At 39.4% G+C, this 25,503-nt stretch overlaps 1 pseudogene; it reads right to left on the bottom strand.

Annotated features, from left to right (window-relative positions):
- LOC149170645 (protein argonaute 4B-like) overlaps nucleotides 1-25,503 on the bottom strand; it is a 100,056-nt pseudogene that overhangs the window by 41,954 nt on the left and 32,599 nt on the right.

Genomic DNA, 25,503 nt, shown 5'->3' with positions numbered 1-25,503 from the left:
CAAACACTTGGCAAAAAAAGGATTTCACACCTAGGAGTGTTTTGTAGGATAAAGGGAAAGGTGAGTGGCTATCCTGGCAGTAGCTGCATTGGTCTTATCAGATTCAAACTATTTATCACCCTTCATTTACTGCATTATGTCAACTAATTCCAGAAAGAAGTTAGTTTAAGTTGAATTTTAATTTCCATCGCTTACCCATTTGAAAAGACAATGATTTTATGGATACCTATGGAGTATCACTCCATCTGGTTTTATAGCAAAGCATCTAAATATGAAGTGGAACTTCATGTCAATAGTTTTGAGGTTGGGTGGATCCAACACTGCCAAGGCATCTAAAAGTCTCATTCTTCCTTTTCAGACACACATATTGGGATGGCTCATTCTCCATGATAGTTTCACAATCAAGAACTGGTCACAACACTCTCGTTTTACTTGGACATCATTTATTTCATCACAAGCCTAAAATGGTTATGCATATGATGTGGAATTATTCAATTTCCCACACATTTGGGGCTTTGATTTCTATTGGATACAGTTACCATAATCCTTTTTGTTGCTCTGCTTTATTGGAAGGGAGTTTTGCTCATAAATAATTAATAAATGGATGGTCTAATATACTCCGAGGGACATGTGTGATAAGGTCCCATAAATACACTTATTTTTCTCACATCAAACTTGGTGTCGCACAAAATTTCATGAGCCATTATCCCCATTCAGTTTGAGAGAAGTTTCCACATTCCTATAATATTTGTCTCTCCAGGTTTCAGCAAGGCTTGACATGTTCAAGAAGGATATAGACTGTCACTTGGAGCCAGAGCAGAAATGTTGGAGCTCAGGCCAGGGATTCTGTTGTGTCAATTATTTGTTTACTGGATATGTTGATATTCATGCACATCTTTATTGATTTTTACTGAAATATATGATGCATTTTGAATCAGAAAGATATGTGATTTCTTAATACATTTTCTATTATATTTTAAGTATATTTTAATTTGGAAATGCAAAAAAAAAATCTAGCTCTACCATTTAAAAATATATTATTATTAATGTCAGATTTGCAGCTGCATTCCACAACTTTTTGCAAAACGAACAGATACATTTAGCATGGAAAATTTCAATATTTTGAGAACATGTGAAAATATTTAAAATATAGAGATCCTGAATGCCAATGCATGAACATTAAAACCCTCCATGTACATGACTCTATGTTTACTCATCCAAATGCTTAGGTTCACATCTCGAAAGCAAGAACACACCTGAAGGAGCTTTATGACTGTACCAATAGCTTCCTCAGATTCCTTTCTGCACGTCTCAAAAGATGATTATCCATACACCTACACATAAGAGTGATAGACATTATAGAATCAAAAGAAACAAACAAACAAAAACCAAGGAACTGTACCTGTAAGGGAATCAGTGTAAAGTTTTGTTTGTAATACCATTTTGTATACCTACTATAAATTAAAAAGTTCAAAACCACAGTACTAATAAACGCTTTGACAAACATATGACCATATGCCACAAACTACAAAGATGACTGCTAAATTCTATCTTTCAAGAAATATAAAACAAACAGCTCTACTTGTGAACACAGGTGCATGACTCAAAAGCTCAAGTAAAAAGTTACTTTATTCTTAAACGACATAAATTCTTTGTTTAAAAATAATTCACAAATAGAGATAATTCATGTCTACTTGATCAAAGAGTTTTGAAAAGTATCTATCAAACTGTTGAATCCAGTAACTAAAATATTATTGATTTCATAACAATATGCAGATTCCCAGCATTCAAAGCACAAAGATGTGATGTAGTGCATTCAACTGTGGGTACAATTTCTTTGGGATTTGCGAAGTAAAGGATGATTGGAATTTCTTTGGAGATAAACAATAGCAACATCATGCAGGTATCATGCAAGTCCAAGCATAGAATCTATACTTCCATTGAAATGCCAACATACCTTCCCTTTACAAAGAAGATTGTTAGTACGATTCAGATCTTCTATGTGTTCTCATCTCTCACACACAGATGTGTCCACACTATCACTTTTTGACTGAACAAATGTTACTTGCAGTAAGAAATCACATGAAATATCAGGGAGTTTGTGCATAAGTAATGCCTATAGCTGTCTGTACGTGTTTAGCATGAAATGACCATTACTGACAATGTTATCAAAACTTAGAAGCACTAACAGGAAATCAAATTTCAATTCTATCATTTCAGTTTACCTTCTCCAGAAGTTGTTCCATATTAGTCCCCATGCCAACAACATTATCCTTCATCCTATTACATTTAAAAATAACAAATTTCCTCAGCATAAGTTTAAACAAAATAATCACATGACTATGCAGAAGCTACGAATGGGCATTCAAACCATCCATGAAAGAATTTGAAAGAACCACCTTTCCAGGATAGCGTACTTCCAATGTTTAACTGTATCTCATGTAAAATATAGACAGAAGTAAGCATCTCCCATCAGACAAAAACTTTTGTGACGTAGGTGGACTAAATATTAACATTGGGAAAGAAGATAACATATAAATATCTAGGTCATGCACATGTAAAATTATATTCTTTAGATCTTTATTGGATTATGGCTTCTAGTTTTAGGCCTTGTTGTGAAAGATCCAAGTTCAAACAAAGAGCATTTTTTCTATTGGAACAATGGTGACAAAAACATCACTGGTGAGACTAGTATGTTTATCAGATAAAAGTGGTTTATTAACTCTTGCAGAAGTCAGAGATTGTACCAATAGTTTGCTGTGTGCTTATTTATAAGACATAGAATTATTGAAGGCTGACAAAATTTATGGAAAATTATACAAAGAATAATTTCATCAAAAAACAAAACAAAACAAAAAAAGGAGAAAAAAAAAACCAAAAAAACAAAAACAAAAACAAAATAAAACAAAAACAAAAAACAAAACAAAACAAAACAAAAAAACAAAAACAAAAACAAAAAAAAAAAGCAAAAACAAAAACGAAAAACAAAAAAACAAAAACAAAAACAAAAAAACAAAACAAAACAAACAAATTGCTGAATAGAAATGGATTTTTTGCTAGCACCTGCATAACTGTTGGATTTTAAAAGAAGAGACTATCAAACAGAAAGAAGGCATATAATAAAATGTGCTTTGTTAATGTGCAGTGATGTTTAGTATTTACAGATTTTTGAATACATATATTTATACAAATATGTGGAAGTTATTGTGACTCTATGTAATAGACTCCACATATTGGCCAACATATACATATCTGCATATTTATTTGAAGGTTGATACTATTCTAAATTCTAACATCCCCCTCAACACACAAATTTTATCACACGAAAGCTCCCAAAATTTTTCTTACTTGTGATGGATAACAATCTCGAGTTGATTACAGCTTATCTTGCAATTCCAGAACTCTTCTTTTTCATTCACTCTAATGGTCTTCCATCACTTTCACATCGAAAGTAGAATTTGTAGCTTGATGTATAACTTGCCTAAGCAACCATCATTGAACCCTAAAACATTATCTCTGCTAGGATGCCCACTAGACTCTTTCTTCATGCTACATGTTACCCCTCCTTCCAGCAGGGGTACCTATAGTCAAATTCTTCACTTTTATTTAGCAAATCAGAGTCCAGACTAGAGATAGGACTATTTTTTTCCATTTTCACATTTCCCAAGGCACTTCATGGATCCCAATGCATAGGGTCCCCACTCCAAAATTCAATAAGGGCTCCTTGTGATCAGCAAGAGGCATACTTGACACACCACATTTAAATTTTAGCAAAAGGATGATATTTCAAGGTGAATTTCATCTCTAATGGGAACAAGGGCATAGTATATTCCATGGGCATAAAGGTGGCAAAGCAAATAGACATTGCATGCATTGTATTCTACATTGCATGTAGCTCATAAGGCCTCCTATCAAGCATGCAAACCTTTTCAACCTCAAAAGAAGAGGGGTGTTGGTAATCTCAAGCCCCATGCAAGAAATTTGAACTCTCCTAGCCAACATGAGGGAGTAGTAAGGTGGCCTAGGTATAACGCCCTAAATCAAACATGATCAAACAATGGCTTGTGGGCATCCCCAAGCTGAAAAGTAGCCTCTCCAAGCAAAACACTCCAATCAAGCAAGACATGGCCAAAGGAAAGGGAACATTGCTAGTCAAAGGTTTAAGGGAGTCAACTAGATATTAGGGGTCCAGGAAGGTTCCAATTTGAAATGTGCATGTTAAAGCATCCCATGAATATGAAATGCAAAAAAGTTGGCATACCAACATCAGTTCAAAACAAAACACACATAAAGCAAACCCTTCAACCTATTTAATCAAATGAAGATGAAAAAATGTGTACTTCCTAGAGGCATGTTGTCTCAGAACTATATCTAAAACCCTCAATGCATCTTGGGCTTTATCAGAAACCTCCCCTTGAATAACAACCTACAGGGCTTTCATTGAGATCTTTGCAGCAAATGTGATTTCTACCTTGAATTTCTCCCCTCTATCTTCTCTTCTCTTTTTTCACTGCTTAATCTGACTGGAGCTTCCATTTCCAATAGGCTTAATTAATTAACCACAGCAATTAAAATGAACAAAATGCATCAGCATTACACTGGCATCCCAACCTACCCGAAATTTAACACTAGAGCATAGAAATATGGAATTCAAAGACTCGTGTATGATCCTTAGTCCTATAACTGCAACTAATTCTATAACATGAAATAATAAATTATCACGCCAACACTTTGCACCCATTTCACAACCTAATCCAGTCGATCTAAATGGGAATGAGGGCATAGTATATTCCATGGGCATAAAGGTGGCAAGGAAAATAGACATTGCATGCATTGTATTCTACATTTCATGTAGCTCATAATGCCTCCTATCATGCATGCATACCTTTTCAACCTCAAAAAAAGAGGGGCATTGGTAATCTCAAGCCCCATGCAAGCAATTTGAACTCTCCTAGCCAACATGAGGGAGTAGTAAGGTGGCATAGGTATAACACCCTAAATCAAACATGATCAAACAATGGCTTGTGGGCATCCCCGAGCTGAAAAGTAGCCTCTCCAAGCAAAACACTCCAATCAAGCAAGACATGGCCAAAGGAAAGGGAACATTGCTGATCTAGGTCTAGGTGTGACGAAGGACCCTTCCAAGACCTTTTACTTTCATGATGTATTAAATTGAATTTTTAAAAGAACATAAATGAATACATGTGCATGTTGTAAAGAAGAGGAACATGTCAATCATTAGCAACATAAAAACATAAGACGTTGATAACGGAGTTCGTCCAGGAGGGACTACATCTCCGAGCCCCAGTGTCAAGATGGTGTAGGTCGCTGCATTAAGTGTTGTTAATAGTGACGATGTACACAAGAGATGATGGCGCAATCATACAAGGAAAATGCCATCACGCAAGAGTGGCTCTAAGAGATGTTCCACTACAGGAACTCTCAGTCAAAAGACTCATATTAGTATGACACAAAACTCATGCATGATGAGAAACCCGCCAACATGGCATAAAAGGGATCTCAAAGAAAACATGCATGGTGGCACATGAGTATCCCATCAACATACAACAAAGGGATCTCAAAACACAACATGATGAGTCACGACAACAAGTACATCACATAGGTGATTCCACGTCACATCAAGCAGGAAACATAAAAATGAGTAAGAAACATGATCCCACATCAAACATCAATCAAGGACCTGTGCAGCACAATGCATATAAAAAGAAGTACATGAACACTGCATATGCCTCGCAACCAAGGGCCATCTAAAGAAGTGGATGTCAAATTGTTGAATCTATTCGTGCCATCGATCTCACGGCATCAATCACATGGAAATGGCTGCTCACACATAAATGCTGACACCTGCATTCCACTTAGAAAAGTGGCTGAAGAATAGAATGAGAAAATGAGAAATCTGAACGCACCATCAGATTTATGGTGTCGAATAGTGCAAAATCGACTGTCCAAAATCTGAATTATGAGAAGTTGAGAATCTGGGGCTCAAGGAATCTTTTAGATTCCCCCTAGATTCCTCAAAGATTCTGCTCCATGGGTGGATTGGAAATCTGCAACTCCAAAGGTGAATCTAACTTTTCCATTGCGATCCCTGTGGAAAACCATGAAAAACGACTGTAAACTTGACTATATTCCGACATGGAGAAAAATTACCTCCTTAGGAAAATTGCAAGGATCATGGTTTTGCTCCCTATTTTTGCAGCAATCATGGTTCCACCCTCATACTGAAAATGGCCGAAAAATGTAGAAATTTGATGGAGACATGGACAGTGCCATTGCATTCGTGGCATTGAGAAGTGCTGAAACCATATAAAATTTGTCAAATTCTGACAAAGTGAAATTTCACCCCTCCTGCAAAATGCTGCCTCGAATTGCATGCCAAGATTCTGCCTCCTCTATCTCAAAATTCATGCCCACTCCTGGTTCCTCCATCTGCCCGTGCACTGAGAAAATTGGGTTCTTTTAAAGTTTGGAGGGCAGATTAAACAAGAAATTGGTTTTGGCATTGTGGTAAATTGAGGCATTAGTTGAGGAGGGGTCGAGTGGTCAAACCTCGCCCCTCCTATTTTTTTCCACATTATAGTTTCAAAACCCAAAATATGTGTGAATGGGGGGTCGGGTCCGCATTAGGCGGCCCGCCCCCATAATCCCCGTAACATGCATTATTAATGGTGCATTAGAGGCGCATTAAGTTTCGGTGTGGTTACGTATTAATGGGGAGTGTCTGGTTTTTGGGGCCGCCCGCTTGGGAGCTGACCATGTGGGCCGGGTGGGTTCGACCCCCGTCGGTCCCGTATTACATGTTATATGGCGTTGTAAAGTGTGGGGGTGTGGTCCGGACCCGTGCCCACCCCATAATTAACATAATTGTTATGTGTATGGTGGAGGGCTCGACGGGGTGATGGCCGCCAAGCCAAACTTAATTTTAATTTTGTAAGGTGGTTGCGGGAGGGCCGGCAGGGGTGATGGCCCATCGGCCCAAAAATTTTGATTTTTCTATGTTATAGATTTGGGGGTGGCGGGGGTGGTGGCCCGCCACCATAACATATATATATATATATATATATATATATATATATATATATTATAACCTATAGAGCAGTTTTCAAATCTTTAGAACATAAGGGATATTGGGCGAATTAACGAGGCCACAATTTCGACCGATTTCGGGAGCTAGGCTTCATGCCTCGGGGTCGGTCAAATTGTAGGACACTTAAACCTAGCCCACAGCCGAACTTTGACCAAAACTTTGACTGACTCGTTCTCCCTCATTTGAGCTCGGATTGACAAGCCATTCACACCTCCGCAATTAGGACGACGAGGTCTGCGCTCTTGTCCTTGGTTGACATCATTCTGAACACTTTTATTTTTGAGTGTTCATAAACCATGTGTGTCTCTAGAGCCACCTGGATCAATCCTCCCCACTAAGGAGCATTTGGTCCTCCAAAAGCATGAAAAATAATTTGTAACTTTCTTTGTACCTTGTCTGCAACACAAGCATCCTGAAAAGGCCTCACTTCCATCTCTTTCACCTTTGTTCTTCAAAGCCTTAAGCAATGAGCCAACACCTGCCACCTCTGCAACCTGTAGTAAATTGTTTTGCAAATTATATGCTTGAATTTCATGACCAACTAATGACCCAAACGTCCCACACTTGCCACGAGTTTATAATGCATACTCGGTGATCAAGTGTACATTAAGATGGACACAAGACCTCAGCTATGACAACAAGGCCAACCTATCATTGTTGCTTCAACAAGTGATGGAAAACACATCATCACTACAACACATGATTTACAAACATAAGACCAAACACTATTGTTTTGACAAGTGATGGAAACATAACATCACTTTTACAGTTTAACATGCAACACCAAATAAGACCAGACATCATTGTTGTCGAACAAGTGATTGAAAACACATCATCACTTTTACATCTTAAAATGCAACAAATGATTTACAAAAGCATGATAATGAAATGATAACATGTCTAGAAACCATTTTTCACTTATCAATGTGAATGGGTCACCTCCCTGTGGCAGTTTTGCTTGTCGAACGACTGCTTCACCTGGTTCATGCACTAACACTTTGTCTTTAAGGCGTTACTTTGGATGGACCCTCGAACAAGTGGCTATTTAATGGTCATTTCTGTCGTAATGGCTGCAATAGATTTTATTCCTCCAAATATTCTTAACATTTTTCTTTACCTGCTGTTGAGAGGATCTTTCATGCCTCATCCTTTTGTGTGCTTCCATTATTTTCCAACACTTAGAAAATGTATGGTTATGTAATCCACAAAAGGTACATTTTTTTCGATGCCATGTTTTATGTTCATCATTAAACACATGATCAAAATCGAAATGAACATTCGCATGTCGAAAGTGGTTATACCTTTCCTTGTTGTCTCTGGTGTAAGTATGGCGATGATAGCTTGCCTCAGCTCTTTCCCTGCAATGGAAACTGCCATGGGATGATGGGGATTTTTTCCCATCATTCTCCTTCCTCGATGATGTCTCGGACAACTCTGACACCTTTGAGCATTCTCCTTTAGTGTATCTCGAGCCCGCAAATTGATGTTTATGCACAACCTCCAAAGGTTGAGCTATGCCATGGTTATTAACACCAAGTTCTTTTTCCTCCCTGTGCCTCGTCCTGGTAAGGAGCCTCATGTTTGTCCCTATAATTTGGATCTCCAAATCTCCAACAGAAATCATACTATGTGATGACAAAACTGAAAGGAAATCAACATCTTTTACCTCCTCTGTCGATTTGGAAAGAACTGATGAGGGTTGCTAATCATCTGTTGTTGGTGGTTCGCTAACTATCATGGCGCATTCCCCAACTTCTTTCCTGACATATCCAAGTCCTATTTGACAGGGTAATTCTTCTACTTTGATGGGGTTGATAATGCCTTGGCCATTAACGCCCAAGCCTTTTCCTTCATACCCCATTTTCTTCACCAGTTTGGAGCTAATTCCTGTGGTATGATTTTCGAAAACAGTGAAATCGTCACGAGGACACATACATGAATTTGGAGAATTAGATTTTACCTCACATGGGTCACGGTGCAGCTTTTCCAAGGCCTCGTCCTTTGCTTGTAGTTGTCGTAGCAGACTATGTTTTTCCTCTTTCTCTTCATGTAGACGCATCTTCAATTCAGCATTCTCTGTTTGAAGATTATGTTTGTTTTGCATTAGTTCTGCCCTGGCCTCTTCTATAGCTTGCAACTGAAGCTGCAATCACTCCTTTTCCTCTGTCCCTTTCTATAGAGTTTCATATATTATCTCTACCCTTTTGGAAATTTTAAGCATGGTCTCGTACATCGCTTTTTCATCTTCTGTCGCTGCATGTTCCATTGTTCACACTGCAATTCACATCAATGTAAAGACTACTCTGATACCACTTGATCCAGGTCCAGGTGTGACGAAGGACCCTTCCAAGACATTTTACTTTCATGATGTGTTAAATTGCATTTTTAAAAGAACATAAATGAATACATGTGCATGTTGTAAAGAAGAGGAACATGTCAATCATCAGCAACATAAAAACATAAGACATTGATAATGGAGTTCGTCCAGGAGGGACTACGTCTTCAGGCCCCGGCGTTAAGATGGTGTAGGCCACTGCATTAAGTGTTGTCAATAGTAATGATGTACACAAGAGATGATGTAGTGATCATGCAAGGAAAATTCCATCACGTAGGAGTGCCTCTAAGAGATGTTCCACTACAGGAAATCTTAGTCAAAAGACTCCTATCAGTATGACACAAAACTCATGCATGATGAGCATCCCACCAACATGGCATAAAAGGGATCTCAAAGAAAACATGCATGGTGACACAAGAGTATCCCATCAACATACAACAAAGGGATCTCAAAACACAACATGATGAATCATGACAACAAGTACATCACATAGGTGATTCCACGTCACATCAAGCAGGAATCATAAAATGAGTAAGAAACAGGATCCCACATCAAACATCAATCAAGGACCTATGCAGCATAGTTCATAGCAAAATAAGTACACGAACACTGCATATGCCTCACAACCAAGGGCTATCTAAAGAAGTGGATGTCAAACTGCTGAAGTTGTTTGTGCCATTGATCTCACGGTATCAATCGCATGGAAATGGTTGCTCACACATAAATGTTGACACCTGCATTCCACTTAGAAAAGCAGCTGAAGAATAGAATGAGAAAATGAGAAATCTAAGTGCACCATCAAATTTGTGGTGTCGAATAGTGCAAAATCGATTGTCCAAAATCTGAATTCTGAGAAGTTGAGAATCTGGGTCTCAAGAAATCTTTTAAATTCCCCCTAGATTCATCAAAGATTTTGCTCCATGGGTGGACTGGAAATCTGCAACTCCAAAGGAAGATCTGACTTTGTCATTGCGATCCCTCCAGAAAACCATGAAAAATGACTATAAACTTGACTATATTCCGACATGGAGAAAAATTACCTCCTCAAGAAAATTGCAAGGATCATGGTTCCGCTCCCTGTTTTTGCAGCGATCATGGTTCCACCCTCATACTGAAAATGGCCGAAAAATGTAGAACTTTGATGGAGACACGGACAGCACCATTGCGTTCGTGGCATCGAGAAGTGCTGAAACCATATAAAATTTGTCAAAATCTGACAAAGTGAAATTTCACCCCTCCTGCAAAACGCTGCCTCGAACTACGTGCCAAGATTCTACCTCCTCTGTCTTGAAATTCGTGCCCGCTCCTGGTTCCTCCATCTACCCATGCACTGAGAAAATTGGGTTCTTTTAAAGTTTGGAGGGCGGATTAAACAAGAAATTGGTTTTGGCATTGTGGTAAATTGAGGCATTAGTTGAGGAGGGGTTGAGTGGTCAAACCCCACCCCTCCTATTTTTTTCCACATTATAGTTTCAAAACGCAAAATATGTGTGAATGGGGGGTCGGGTTCGCATTGGGCGGCCCACCCCCATAACCCCGTAACATGCGTTATTAATGGTGCATTGGAGGCGCATTAAGTTTCGGTGTGGTTACGTATTAATGGGGAGTGTTTGGTTTTTGGGGCCGCCCACTTGGGGGCCAGCCACGTGGGCCAAGCAGGTTCGACCCTCGTCGATCCCGTATTACATGTTATATGGCGTTGTAAAGTGTGGGGGTGTAGGCCAGGTCCACTAGAGGTGACTCGTGCCCACCCCATAATTAAAATAATGATTATGTGTATGGTGGAGGGTTAGGCGAGGTGATGGCCGTCGAGCCAAACTTAATTTTAATTTTTTAAGGTGGTTGTGGGAGGGCTAGTAGGGGTGATGGCCCGTCAGCCCAAAAATTTTGATTTTTCTATGTGATAGATTTGGGGGTGGCAGGGGTGGTGGCCCACCACCATAGCATATATATATATATATATATATATATATATATATATATATATATATATATATATATATATATATATATATATATATATATATATATATATATATATATAACACAGAGAAATTTTCAAATCTTTATAACATAAAGGCTATTGGGAAAATTAACGAGACCACAATTTTGACCGATTTCGGGAGCTAGGTTTCATGCCTCGGGGTCGGTCAAATTGTAGGACACTTAAACCTGGCCCATAGCCCAACTTTGACAAAAACTTTGGCTGGCTCGTTCTCCCTCATACGAGCTTGGATTGATGAACCGTTCACACATCCGCGATCAGGATGACGAGATCTACGCTCTGGTCTGTGGTCAACATCCTTCTAAACACTTTGATTTTTGAGCGTTCATAAACCCTGTGTGTCTCTGGAGCCACTTGGATCAGTTTCTAGTCAAAGGTTTAAGGGAATCAACTAGCTATTGGGGGTCCAAGAAGGTTCCAATTTGAAATGTGCATGTTAAATCATCCCATGAATATGAAATGAAAAAAAGATGGCATACCAACATTAGTTCAAAAAAAAGCACACATAAGGCAAACCCTTCAACCTATTTAATAAAATGAAAATGAACAAGTGCATACTTCCTAAAGGCATGTTGTCTCAGAACTATATCTAAAACCCTCAATTCATTTTGGGCTTTATCAGAAACCTCCCCTTGAATAATGGTCTGCAGGGATTTCATTGAGATCTTTGCAGCAAATGTGATTTCTACCTCGAATTTTTCCCCTCTATCTTCTCTTCTCTTTTTTGACTACTTAATCTGACTGGAGATTCCATTTCTAATAGGCTTAATTAATTAACCACAACAATTAAAATGAACAAAATGCATCAGTATTACACTGTCATCCCAACCTACCCAAAATTTAACACTAGAGCATAGAAGTATGGCATTCAAAGACTCATGTATGATCATTACTCCTACAACTACAACTAATGTTAGGACTTGAAATAATAAATTATCATGTCAACACTCTGCACCCATTTCATAGCCTAATCCAGAAGATCTAAATGGGAACAAGGGCATAGTATATTCCATAGAAATGAAGGTGGAAAATCAAATAGACATTGCATGCACTGTATTATACATTGCGTGTAGCTCATAAGGCGTCCTATCAAGCATGCAAACCTTTTCAACCTCAAAAGAAGAGGGGCACTGGTAATCGCAAGCCCCATGCAAGCAAATTGAACTCTCCTAGCCAACATGAGGGAGTAGTAAGGTGGCATAGGTGTATTTCCCTAAATCAAACAAGATCAAACAATTCCTTGTGGGCATCCTCGAGCTAAAATGTAGCCTCTCCAAGGAAAACACTCCATGTAGAATTTCGTCGTAGATTAAACTGATTATGCAATGTACTAAAGCAAAATTCTTAATCTACTTCTACAATCAAACTTGCAGAAGCTTAATCAATTTTGAGCAAGATCAAATAGAACACATATAACAGGTGAAGAAGAAATCAATCACACATGAACACAGAAGAATACTCTGGGGAAAGCCTCAATTAAAAAACCTCGCTATTTGTATTATCATACAACTGGAAATATCTCATGATTACACAAAGCTTTAGCTCACAAGCTATCCAGCTCTCAGTACAATCCCTCACTGCTGCTCATAGATAGAATAGACAACACATATGCCTTCCTTCAGTTCGCCAAGCCTCCTATTTCCTTGCGAAGTTTCTCCTGGCTCCTCAAACTGCCACCTATGTGTGTACCTCACACACTGCTCACTAACCTCTGAAATAATTGTGCAATCCTCAAGGAAAGAATTCCTTCTGCATGCAAGATATATCCTCATGAGAATATTCCTACAACTGATAGTACATTGTCCCATCCTTTGATCTAAACTGGGTCTATGTCTGAACTAACATGCATGAGTTATTTATGAGAGAATATTCAGTTATCTGAAGTACACTAGTTGCATGCATGCATGCATTGACTAACTGAACTCACAATCAATTCCACAAACTGTTGGAACTAATCTAACTGGACTTAACTCAGTTAACTGAGCTAACTATTTACAACTCAAAGTACAACTCATCCTGATCTCCTTAATTAAGGTATAACTTCCTCAATCAAAGGGATAACTGTTACATGTCTTCACATAGACTTTATGTTTGATTTTCTCCGACTAATTAACTCAAGATGAATTAATTAATCATTTTACAAACAGCTGCTAAGCTCAAATTCGAATTTTAATTCACAAATTTAATTTTGGGACTAAATAAAAATTGGAATGTATCCTGAAATGCTATCTATATCAATGCTATTTTTAGCATTTCTTGTTGTTATTTTCAACACTCCCTCTCAACAAGAAAGGGATTATCTGTCACCCCGATCCTGTCTCTGTGGAACTCAAATTTTCATTTTGACAATGCCTTAGTCAAAATGTCTGCATCCTGCTCCTCGGTCAAAACATACTGCAACAACATGATCCTCTTCACCACATAGTCTCAAAGATGATGATATCGGAAATCGATGTGCTTCGACCTATCATGAAATACTGGATTCTCAGAGAGTTTGATACAACTCTGATTATCGCAATAGATCACAGTTGGATCCATCCTCTGATCAAACAATCCAACTAGAATTTTCCGCATCCAAATGGCCTCACATGCTGCCTGGCTTGCAGCCATGTATTCAGCCTCTGCTGAGCTAAGTGCAACTGACCTCTGTTTCCTATTGTACCAAGAAACTGCAGCTGAACCAAGGTTGAAAATTCCTCCTGAAGTTCTCTTCCAATCTAATGGACTCCTTGCCCAATCTGCATCTGTGAAGCCCTGAAGCTTCACTCCCTCTATCCGTCTGTACCATAATCCATACTGAGATGTGCCTCTGAGGTATCTCAGCACATGCTTAGCTGCCTTCCAAAACAGCTTGGTAGGCTGAACCATAGCTTGACTCAGTTGGTTCACCGCAAAGCACAAATCTGGTCGTGTGTTCACTAAATACATCAATGAACCCACAAGTTTTCGATACACAGTAGCAGCTACTACTTCACCTGAAGTAGCATCCTCCTTCCTCCAGTTACCTGCTAGAGGAGTCTGCATGGGCTTGCACTTCTCCATGTGGAATCTCCTGAGTATCTCATTGGCATACTTGCCTTGAGACACAAACACTTCCCCATCCTTCTGCCACACTTCCATGCCTAGAAAGTAGTGCATGAGACCCATGTCTTTCATCTCGAACTCTCTTGCAAGGTCCTCCTTGCAAGACTTGATCAATTGATCATCACCTGTTAATATTAGATCATCAACATAAAGAAAAATGATCAATGGCTTACCTTCTAGCATGATGTGGTATAGGTTCACATCCGCTTGACTCTTTGTGAAGCCCAACCTGATGAAATATCTGTCACTCCTAGTGTACCAAGCACAAGGTGCTTACTTCAGCCCGTACAAAGCTCTCTTGAGTCGGCACACATGCGACTCATGATCGAAGGTCTGAAATCCTTCCGGCTACTCTATGTATACATATTCTTCAATCTTGACATGGAGGAATGCAGTCTTCACATCCATATGATGGATCTTCCAACCCATCTGTGTTGATAGTGCCAACGTTGATCTGATAGATGAGTACCTTGCTACAGGAGCAAAATTCTCATCATAGTCGATCCCCTCGACCTGTGAGAAACCACGGGCAACAAACCTTGCCTTATGTTTCTCCACACTACCATCAATTGTTTGCATTACCTTGTAAAGCCAACAGGAAATCACCACTGACTTGTTCTCTGGTCTTGGAACAACAACCCAAACATTGTTCCAAACTATGGAATCATACTCCTCCACCATAGCATCAACCCAGACTGGTTATTGCACTACTTCCTTGAAGGAAGATGGTTCGGTCTCCATACAAGCCCCAACAAGGGCCATGTAACCAGTGTACCGCTCAGGTGACCTCCTCTGTCTGTGCTGAGAAGATGTCTCTCCCACATTCTCTCTCGCATCCATCAACAATCTATCAGCTTCCCTTGAGCGTTTCCGCCCATCTCTGGAAGACTCTACATGAGTGGATGTCTCCACTCCTGGATCCTCTATATGTGGCTGCTCCACATTAGTCTGAGGCTCCTCCTCCTTAGGAACCAAAAGTTCCTCCTATGCATGTAACTTGAGCTCCCTCTCAAGGGAAACTTGCATGGCCTTCAGCCCATCAAAATTAAGATCTCTGCAAACCACTATCCTCTGACTGGTAGGCAAATACACCCGATAGTTGTGGGGAGTATCAGTGTACCCCACAAGTATCCCCAACTCTGTTGTTGGCTCTAGGTTCTTCCGGGCATCCTTGGTCACATGGCAATAAACTAATGAGCCAAAAATCCTAAAGTGACTCACATCTGGTTTCTTCCCGGAGAAAGCCTCATCTGGTGTCTTCATCCCAAGTATGTGATGCAGGCTTCTTTATGCAAGTAAACCATTGTGTTGCATGCCTCAGCCCACAAGTGAAGTGGTAGGCCTTGGTCATGCAGCATCGCCCGAGATGCTCCCACAATCGTTATGTTCTTCCTTTCGGCCACCCCATTCTGTTGTGGGTTATGGGGTGTCGTCAACTCCCGTTTAATTCCTTCTGCTGCACAAAAGTCCTTAAACTCTTGAGAGATACACTCTCCACCATTATCGCTTCACAAGGCCGTGATCTTCTTTCCTGATTCTTTCTCAACCAAGGCTTTGAACTCACAAAACCTTGAGAAGGTTTGATCCTTCTTCTGCATGAAATAGATCTAGCATCTACGAGAAAAATCATCAATAAAAATAACATAGTACCTTTGTTTAGTGGTGGAGGCTGTCGAGAATGGTCCACACACATCTGTATGAACTCGCTCCAAGATTGCTTCAGCTTGACTGTCTCGATCCTAAAAGGAATATTTTGCATACTTACCCAAGGTACAACCTTTGCATGTATCTACTTGCTCAAGTTTACCCTTGGGAAGTCCGGTAGAAATATGTTGCATGATCTTCAAGGCCCCATGATGCAAGTGACCCAATCTTCTATGCCATAAGTTGCAAATATCTTGGCTTTGCACCAACTCTGCTTTGGAACTCAATGTAGCACAGTCATCTACCTCCAGCTTGTAGAGATTCTTTACTCGAATCCCAATCCTCTTGGTCTGACCGATGGCAATGTGTCTCAGGAATGCCTTTCCTTTACTAAAGATACGTCATAGCCTTTGTCTTCCAACATTGCGATGGATACCAGGTTCTTCTTCAATCTAGGCACATACTTTACATTAGTCAGGGTGAGAGGAGCTCCATGCTCCCTCTAAAACACAACCGTGCCTTCACCTAAAACATGGTACTTTCCATCATCGCCCATCTCTATGCACATCTGGAGGTCCTTCTCCTCCAAGGTACTGAATAAACTTTTGTCGTCGGTCATGTGGAATGAGGCTCCACTATCCAAGTACCAAGCACAACCCACTATCGATGAAACCATGCATGCGATGAGGGTAAAATCCAATTCAAACTGTGAGGCCAGTGCCTCACCATCTGATCCTTTCGAGGATCCCTTCTTGGATTTCTTCTGTGGACAATTTGTTGCATAATGGCCCACCTCATGACAATTAAAGCATCGCACTTTAGATTTGTCAACCTTCTTCTCACCATGGGAAGAAATCGATTTGGAATGGGAAGCCTTCCCTTTCCCTTTCCTCGCCTTACTTTCTAAGGCTAGATTTTCTTCATAATCATGCTTTGATGAAGAACCATCTCTAGTGCTTCTCTTGATCTCCTCCTGCATCAGATCTGACTGATCAGATATTGATCTAGGACTTCAATGATAGCTCAAATTTCAAAATGTTTAGAAGTGTGTCGAACCTAAATTACTAGATAGATATTTTCTTCTTGATTCTGATGCCGCAAACGGTTCGAAAAACCGACACTGTATGGAGGAGTTATTGCATTTTAAAAATGACTAGTAAATTGAAATTTTCTAGAAATTTTTTATTTTTTGAAATATTAAAAAAAATTATTGTCTGGAGAATATTCCTTGGAATATTCCCTAGAATATTCTCTAGAATATTCTCTAGAATATTCCTTCTAAGTTGACCAATCAAGCGCTGACATGTGGCAAGCTTGGAGGCCACCACGTGGCCCTGGATTGGTATTATAAAATTTTGTTGAGGTCGAGTGGGATCAAACCTGTGACCTTCCGCGGGCAAGCCAAGCACCTTAACCGTCTACGCTACAAGTTGTTATTAACATACAATGGTTGCGGGTTTTATTTAAATTTTAATTGTTTGCAGTGTGGGGGTAAGGACCACCAGCGGTCCACGTGTTCACATGCTAGTAAAACCGCCGACCGAAACAGTTAGTCAACCCGCCAGCATTTAACGTTAACCGCCCAGAAAATCCGGTCACATTCACGCCAATCCACTGGCGGTCATGGTCAATTAACCCAACAGTTTCGGTGGTGGACCTCCAAACTTGGCGGAATATGCCAATTTTAACTGCAGTTAACTGCAAGTTTGCTAAAGTTAGTGGAGGATTCCTAGGAGAGGCAAATCAAAGGCATTGAGGAGGCAATTTTTGACCTAAGAGAGGAAAAAAAGAGTCTATATAGACTAATTTGGGCCTTCCGAAGCCATTGGAATAGTCCAGAGAAGCTGAAGAAGCCATCTTCAAGGATATTTTCATCCAATGATATTTTGGAGCTCAGGGCCACCAAGGGTTGGAGGCTGTTGCAGGAGCTACCAGTATCCATTCTCAGCAAACTAATAGTTTTTCCTAACTGTAATGAACCTTCTGAATCCAATGAAGGTGTTTTCAAAATCATTTGGAGACTTCCAAAGGCCGAGATGCTGAAGGGAAGTTTCAAGCAGCCTAGTGCCATCCGTGGAGGAAGGCCTAGATCGGGGATGCAGTGCTCATTTTGAGAAAATGAATAGTCATTTGATGATGTCAGATATGTAATAGAGATATTAGTAGAGTTTTCAAAGACATTTGAAGCATTCTGAAGGAGTTTTTGCCATTAAGAATCTCAGGGAAGCTCAGTGCACCTGCTGAAGGAATCAAGTCCAAGGGAGCCTAGATCTGCTTGCACAATGAGGACAACCATGACAGGGATGTAGATGGTTTTCTAAGCCCATTGGTTCAGTTCAGTAACCTCTAGAGTTGAGTGTGGAACTTGTAAAATAATTCAAGCCATAATCCCAAAGAGCCAAGTCAAGTTGACAAGAGCTCACGGAGATGTAGACCACTAGATCAGGGTGAAATCCTTATTAAATTTGTTGTTATGTGTGATTTTTATTTGCTGCATTATATTTTTGATATATATGTTTAATATTAGCTAAAACAAATCAATTTAAAGCAATTAAACATATGAAAACAAACTAACACATACACCTGTTTCAAGTACATAATTCCAAAATTGTCAACACAAGCTAGATCATTTTTGTTTAAGCTTTGGAGTGGGAGGTTCTTGTAAGCATGACAAGATGTTCAAACCCTCATTTCAGATCAGATGGTATCAGAGTAGGATGCTTGATTGACAAAGAAATCTATTTGCTTGTTTGACTTGAAAGGTGTTTAAGCAGGACAATCAAATTCTATTGATTGATTATTTGTAAACTGACTATTGTTTGAGTTTGCAAAGGTGAAGTGAAAGCTATTTTTAGCTAAGTCCAGGAGAGGACAAGAAGGAAGAAGGGCTGAAGGCATTCTCCTTACCCCAAGGACCTCAAGGAAATCCTTGAAGCACAAGAGGTTTGATGCAAAACAGGTTGTTTGAATAAGGGATTGACTGTGCAATCATTTGATTTGGGAATTTGTTAATAGATTCTAAATTTTGTTGAAGTTCTTTTGTTCATTTTGATAATGAAAACTTCCACAAGTGCGTTTTCAAAATCATCCTCCTTCACAAGATTATTTTATGAAGGCTTGAAGCAAGAATTTTTCATCACACTGAATATGGTGAGAGAAATGCACGAGGATGAAAGGAAGAGCACTAGACTTCGAGAGTAGTTGAATTCCATAAGGGAAGAGAAATAGTTTCTTTCCAACCAATTGCAGGAAATGGAAAGCCAACTTCATATTGCAAACATGAATCTAGAAAGGATGCATGAGTTGGAGACACAACTCCTTGTTGCCAAAGAAGCCTTAGCCAAGTATCAGCTTGAAGAAGAGGTAAACAATTCTAGTTCGTCTTCAAATTCTTATAAGAATGTTTATGTTGGTTCTTTTAAGAAACATACAAGAGGCATAGGGTCCAAGTTAATGTCCAAAATGGGATATGAAGGAAAAGGATTGGGCAAACATGCACAGGGTATTGTTGAGCCAATAATGGTTGAGGAAAGGCCTAAGTATTTGGGTCTTGGCTATGGACAATCTTATGGAGAAAGTTCCAAAGCAGCCATGAAGGCAATTGAAACAGTTCCTAGAAGGAGTTTCATTTCAAGTTCCCTACCTCAAGTTGGTAAATATTGTATTCTTGGGGAATGCAATAGTTTGAAACATACCTTGCAGGAAGAAGGTGTGCATAAGCATGCACTTGAACAAGAGATTTGTGAAAGCTCTAAAACCATTAAAGGAGTTGATGGTGTTCCAAAGGGAGCTTCTTCTTCATTCGATTCACCTCCTCATGAAGGTAATAAAGGTGAAAGAGAAAGGTATAAATCTGATTTTAATCATATTTCCTTTGATCATGTAAAGCATGGTGGATTTCCACATAAGCATGGGAAAATAATTGCATGTTCTTTTTTTTGGTTTGTTTAACCATAGTATTTCTAGATGTTGGAAAACAATGGCCACAGACAAGAAACTTTTGAAGGAAAGGAGGCAAGAAGCCAAAGTTCCATTGAACAATGCAAATCATGCTGTCAAGAAGATGCACATGTGTTGTAGTTATTGCCATAAGCAAGGACATACTGCTGAAAGGTGTTGGACTGTGAATCCAACAATGCTTCCACGAAATTTGCAGAAAGTGGAGAAAGAATATGACAAGAATGGGAAGGAAGTTTCCATCATTATGTGTCAGGGTGATCCACATGTTGATGTTGATGTGCAGTTAAATGAAGCGCCTTTGAAATGGTTTGGTAATAAATGGTTAGAATTCTTATCCAATTAAAGTTTCATGTCTTTTGATTAAATGCATTTCTTTGCTAAGGGAATGCAAGTTGCAGGATGGAAAAGTTGAGTATGAGACTCTCTTTATTGCAACGAAAGTTATATTCATTTCAAATTTGAAAGTACATGTACATGTGATCAAGGATCTTCTACTTATGATTGTACTTAAGAGAAAGTTGAAGGATGAAATGCATGCATGAGAATGATATGCATGAGCACAAGGATGATGATTTCGTAGTATTTTGAACATGTATGTGTGATTAAATTGAAGGGTTGATTACTTTATTTTAAACATGCATGTAATGTAATATTGACTGGGAAAAGTTGATTTGATCTCCAAGAATGTAAAAGGGAGGTAATGATGAAGTGTTTCATTTTTGTAAAAGCATCGTTTAAATTCTTTTTGTACATGCTTGACTTGAAGAGTCAAATGTTGGAAAGGCATGATTTTGTCGACTTGTGATTTAGTCGATCATTTGTAAACATGATGTAAAGACCCGATGATGATTCATAGGATGTGAAAGTTGTTTTTTTTGTTGAAACAACAGTTTATTTCGTCAAGTTCTTTTCTTCTTTCGACATCATCTATAGACGAATATTGCAGCAGCAAAAGTCGCCATGGTTAAGTTTGTGACTTTTCATGGAAGTGGCTTGGAAGCGATGTTCATCTAACTTCTGTAAATTCTGAATGAGTTCAAGGAAAACATTTCTTGACAGGGGGACAAGCGCATACAGGAAGGGAAGTGTTGACTACCTCGAGTTTTTGTTGAAAGGCACTAGCTATGCAGGGCAAGTGTATGGAGGCTGAAAGAAGAGGGCGTTGTACTCTCATCTACTATTCAAATCAATATATGAGTATTTTGGGGTCCAAAAGATTCCTAATGGGGAGGATTGATCAGATATTGATCCAAGACTTCAATGATAGCTCAAATTTCAAAGTTTTCAGAAGTGTTTCAAACTTGAATTAGTGGATAGATCTTGTCTTCCTAATTCCGGCGCCACGAACGGTTCGAAAAATTGACACTGTATGGAGGAGTTATTGCATTTTAAAAATGCCCAGTAAATTGCAATTTTCAAGAAATTTTTGATTTTTGGAAATATTAAAAAAAGAATATTTCGAGGAATATTCCATAGAATATTCTTTTTAATATTCCTTCTAGGTTGACCAATCAGGAGCTAACACATGGCAAGCCCGGAGGCCGCCATGTTCCCTGGATTGGTATTATAAAATTTTGTTGAGGTCGAGCAGGATCGAACCCGTGACCTCCCGCGGGCAAGCCAGGCGCCTTAACCATCTGTGCTACGAGTGGTTCTTAACATGCAATGGCCATGTGTTTTATTTAAACTGTAACTATTTGTGGTGTGGGGGTAAGGACCGCTAGCGGTCCACGTGTTCACATGCTAGCAAAACCGCCGACCGAAATGGTTAGTTAACCCACCAGCGTTTAATGTTAACCGCCCAGAAAATATAGTCACATGCGTGCCAATCCACCAGCGTTCATGGTCAGTTAACCCGGCGGTTTCACTGGCAGACCTCCAAAATTAGCGGAATATGCCAATTTTAACTGCAGTTAACTGCCAGTTTGCCAAAGTTAGTGGAGGATTCCTAGGAGAGGCTGATCAAAGGCATTGAGGCAAGAGAGGAAAAAAAGAGTATATCTAGACTAATTTGGGCCTTCTAAAGCCATTGGAACAGTCCATTGAAGTTGAAGAAGCCATCTTCAAGGAGATTTTCATCCAGGGAGATTTTGGAGCTCAGGGCCACCAGGGGTTGGAGGCTATTGTAGGGCTACCAGTATCCATTCTCATCAAACAAATAGTCGTTCCCGACTGTAATGAACCTTTTGAATCTAATTAAGGTGTTTTCAAAAGTATTTGGAGACTTCTAAATGTCGATATGCTGAAGGGAAGTTTCAGGCAGCCGAGTGCCATCCGTGGAGGAAGGCCTAGATCGGGGATGCAGTGCTCATTTTGAGCAAATGAACAGTCATTTGTTGATGTCAAATATGTGTTGGAGATAGTAGTAGAGGTTTCAGAGACATTTGAAGCATTCTGAAGGAGTTTGTTCCATTATGAAGACCAGGGAAGCTCAATGCACCTGCTGAAGGAATCATGTCCAAGGGAGCCTAGATCTGCTTGCACAATGAGGACATCCATGATAGGGATGTAGATGGTTTTCTGAGCCCATTGGTTCAGTTCAGTAACCTCTAGAGTTGAGTGTGGAACTTGTAAAAGAATTCAAGCCATAATCCCAAAGAGCCAAGTCAAGTTGACAAGAGCTCACGAAGATGTAGCCCACTAGATCGTGGTGAACTCCTTATTAAATTTCTTGTTATGTGTGATGTTTATTTGCTGCATTATATGTCTGATATATATGTTTAATATTAGCTGAAACAAATCAAGTTAAAGCACTTAAAAAGATGAAAACAAACTAACACATACACATGTTTCAAGTACATAATTCCACAATTGTCAACATAAGCTAGATCATTTTTGTTTAAGCTTTGGAGTGGGAGGTTTTTGTAAGCATGACAAGATGTTCAAACCCTCATTTTAGATCACTAACCACAGTCGTTCCCAATCTGGAAATTTCTCTTTTCCATTCATTGAGTCTTGGTAGATATGCCAGCTCTGAGGAAGACCGAGGAGAGCAAGACTCACCATGTCATCATCGTGTTTCGTGATTCCTACACTTCCAAGCTCATAAGGTGGTGAGCTTGTTAATGTATGTATAGATCATGTCACCCTTTTCACACTTGATTTTCCGAAGCTTGTCTTTCAGCACTAGCTTCCTCTGATCGTTGTTGTTCTGATATAGATCCTTCAATGTCTTCCACATTGAAAATGGTGTCTCCTTCCCATGGAGACTTGAGACAATATGGTCTCGAACTCCCTCCAGAAGAATCCTCCTCGCTCTAGCCACACATTTCTTCCATTCCACCAATTCTTGGGCATTAGCTACTACTGGCTTGGGGACTTCTTAATCAATGAATTCCTTCAAACCGTTTTCCTCTAATACCACTTCCATGTCATCCTTCTATGCTATATAATTCGAGCTGCCATCCAGGGCATACTCGAGTCTCAAACCATTGAACGCCATTGGTGAACTTTAAGATGTGATAAGAATTCGATTTCTACAATCAAGAACTTCAAACTTCGAACTTCGAACTTCTTTGTATATTGTTCTCTACTTTGATCACCTTTGCTCCAATTCCATGTAGAAATTTCACTGTAGATTAACTAATTATGCAATGTACTAAAGCAAAATACTTAATCTACTTCTACAATCAAACTTGTGGAAGCTTAATCGATTTTGAGAAAAATCAAATAGAACACATATAACAGATGAAGAAGAAATCAATCACACATGAACACAAAAGAATACTCTAGGGAAAGCTTCAGCTAAAAAAAAGCGCTATCTTTATTATCATACAAGTGAAAATATCTCAGGATTACACAAAGCTTTAGCTCATAAGCTATCCAGTTCTCAGTACAATCCCTCACTACTGCTCATAGATAGAATAGACAACACATATGCCTTCCTTCAGTCCTCCAAGCCTCCTATTTCCTTGTGCAGTTTCTCCTGGGTCCTCAAGCTGCCACCTGTGTGTAATTACCTCACACACTACACACTAACCTCTAAAATAATTGCGCAATCCTCAAGGAAAGAATTCCTTCTGCATGCAAGAGATATCCTCATGAGAATATATCTGCAACTGATAGTACGCTGTCCCATCCTTTGATCTCAGTTGGGTCTCTGTCTGAACTGACATGCATGAGTTATTTATGAGAGAATATTTAGTTATATGAAGTACACTAGTTGCATGCATGCATGCATTGACTAACTGAACTCACAATCAGTTCCACAAACTGTTGGAACTAATCTAACTGGACTTAACTCAGTTAACTGAGCTAACTAATTACAACTCAAAGTATAACACATCCTGATCACTTAATTAAGGGATAACTTCCTCAATCAAAGGGATAATTGGTGCATGTCTTCACATAGACTTCATGTTTGATTTTCTCCAACTAATTAACTCAAGATGAATTAATTAATTATTTTACAAACTGTTGTTGAGCTCAAATTCGAATTTTAATTCACAATTTTAATTTAGGGACTAATTAAAATTGGAATGTATCCCGAAATGCTATCTATAGCAATGTTATCTTTAGCATTTCTTCTTGTTATTTTCAACACTCTAATCAAGCAAGACATGGCCAAAGGAAAGGGAATATTGCTAGTCAAAGGTTTAAGGGAGTAAACTAGCTATTAGGGGTCCAAGAAGGTTCCAATTTGAAATGTTGATGTTAAAGCATCCCATAAATATGAAATGCAAAAAAAAATGGCATACCAACATCAGTTCAAAAAAAGCACACATAAAGAAAACCCTCAACCTATTTAATCAAATGAAGATGAATAAGTACGTACTTCCTAGAGGCATTGTTACACAGTAATTTGTCACCGTTTGTCACCGTCCCCATTATCTCTCTCCTGAACCTTGGAGGACTCATCTCGGGACTTGTGAGAAGTGACAAGACTTGAAACCATTTGCATTGTTCCCCTCTGAATACAAGCTTCATGTGCCCTGAAGACATCTCCTGCAGCTTGCCCATAAAAATAGCCCTTTTTGCATTGGTGCGGGTCCCTTGTGTATTGCTCGCGCCAATGAGGGAAATCCTCTAAAGAGGGCGTGCCAATTGGCGCTCTATCCCAGAGTCGCAATCGCACCAACCTACTTGGGCAAAGTTTTTAACAAAACAACTTCCGAAAGTTCTCTCCAACTCATTCACCAACTGAAGCTATGTTAAGTGGAGATGGTTTGGCTTCGAATCTCCTTGAATGGGAAGTAGTTTGCCACCTTTCCATGGAAGTTTCCAAATGATAAAGCCAAATCCATGATTAATGTGATTGATCTTATCTCTTCCTCCTTCATCTATAAAAGCTTGTCTCCATGCCTTGAGCAAGCTAGTTACAGTAGTGGTAGAGGTAATAGTACTGGTGATACTCATGCTGTAAGGAAG

This window comes from Pinus tabuliformis, chromosome 4_2 (genome assembly GCF_031772625.1).
Source record: "Pinus tabuliformis cultivar Carrire ecotype Pingquan chromosome 4_2, CPIR1, whole genome shotgun sequence".
NCBI lineage: Eukaryota > Viridiplantae > Streptophyta > Pinopsida > Pinales > Pinaceae > Pinus > Pinus tabuliformis.
The sequence above is the reverse complement of the archived record's forward strand: the minus strand, read 5'-3'. Positions and strand labels throughout refer to the sequence as shown.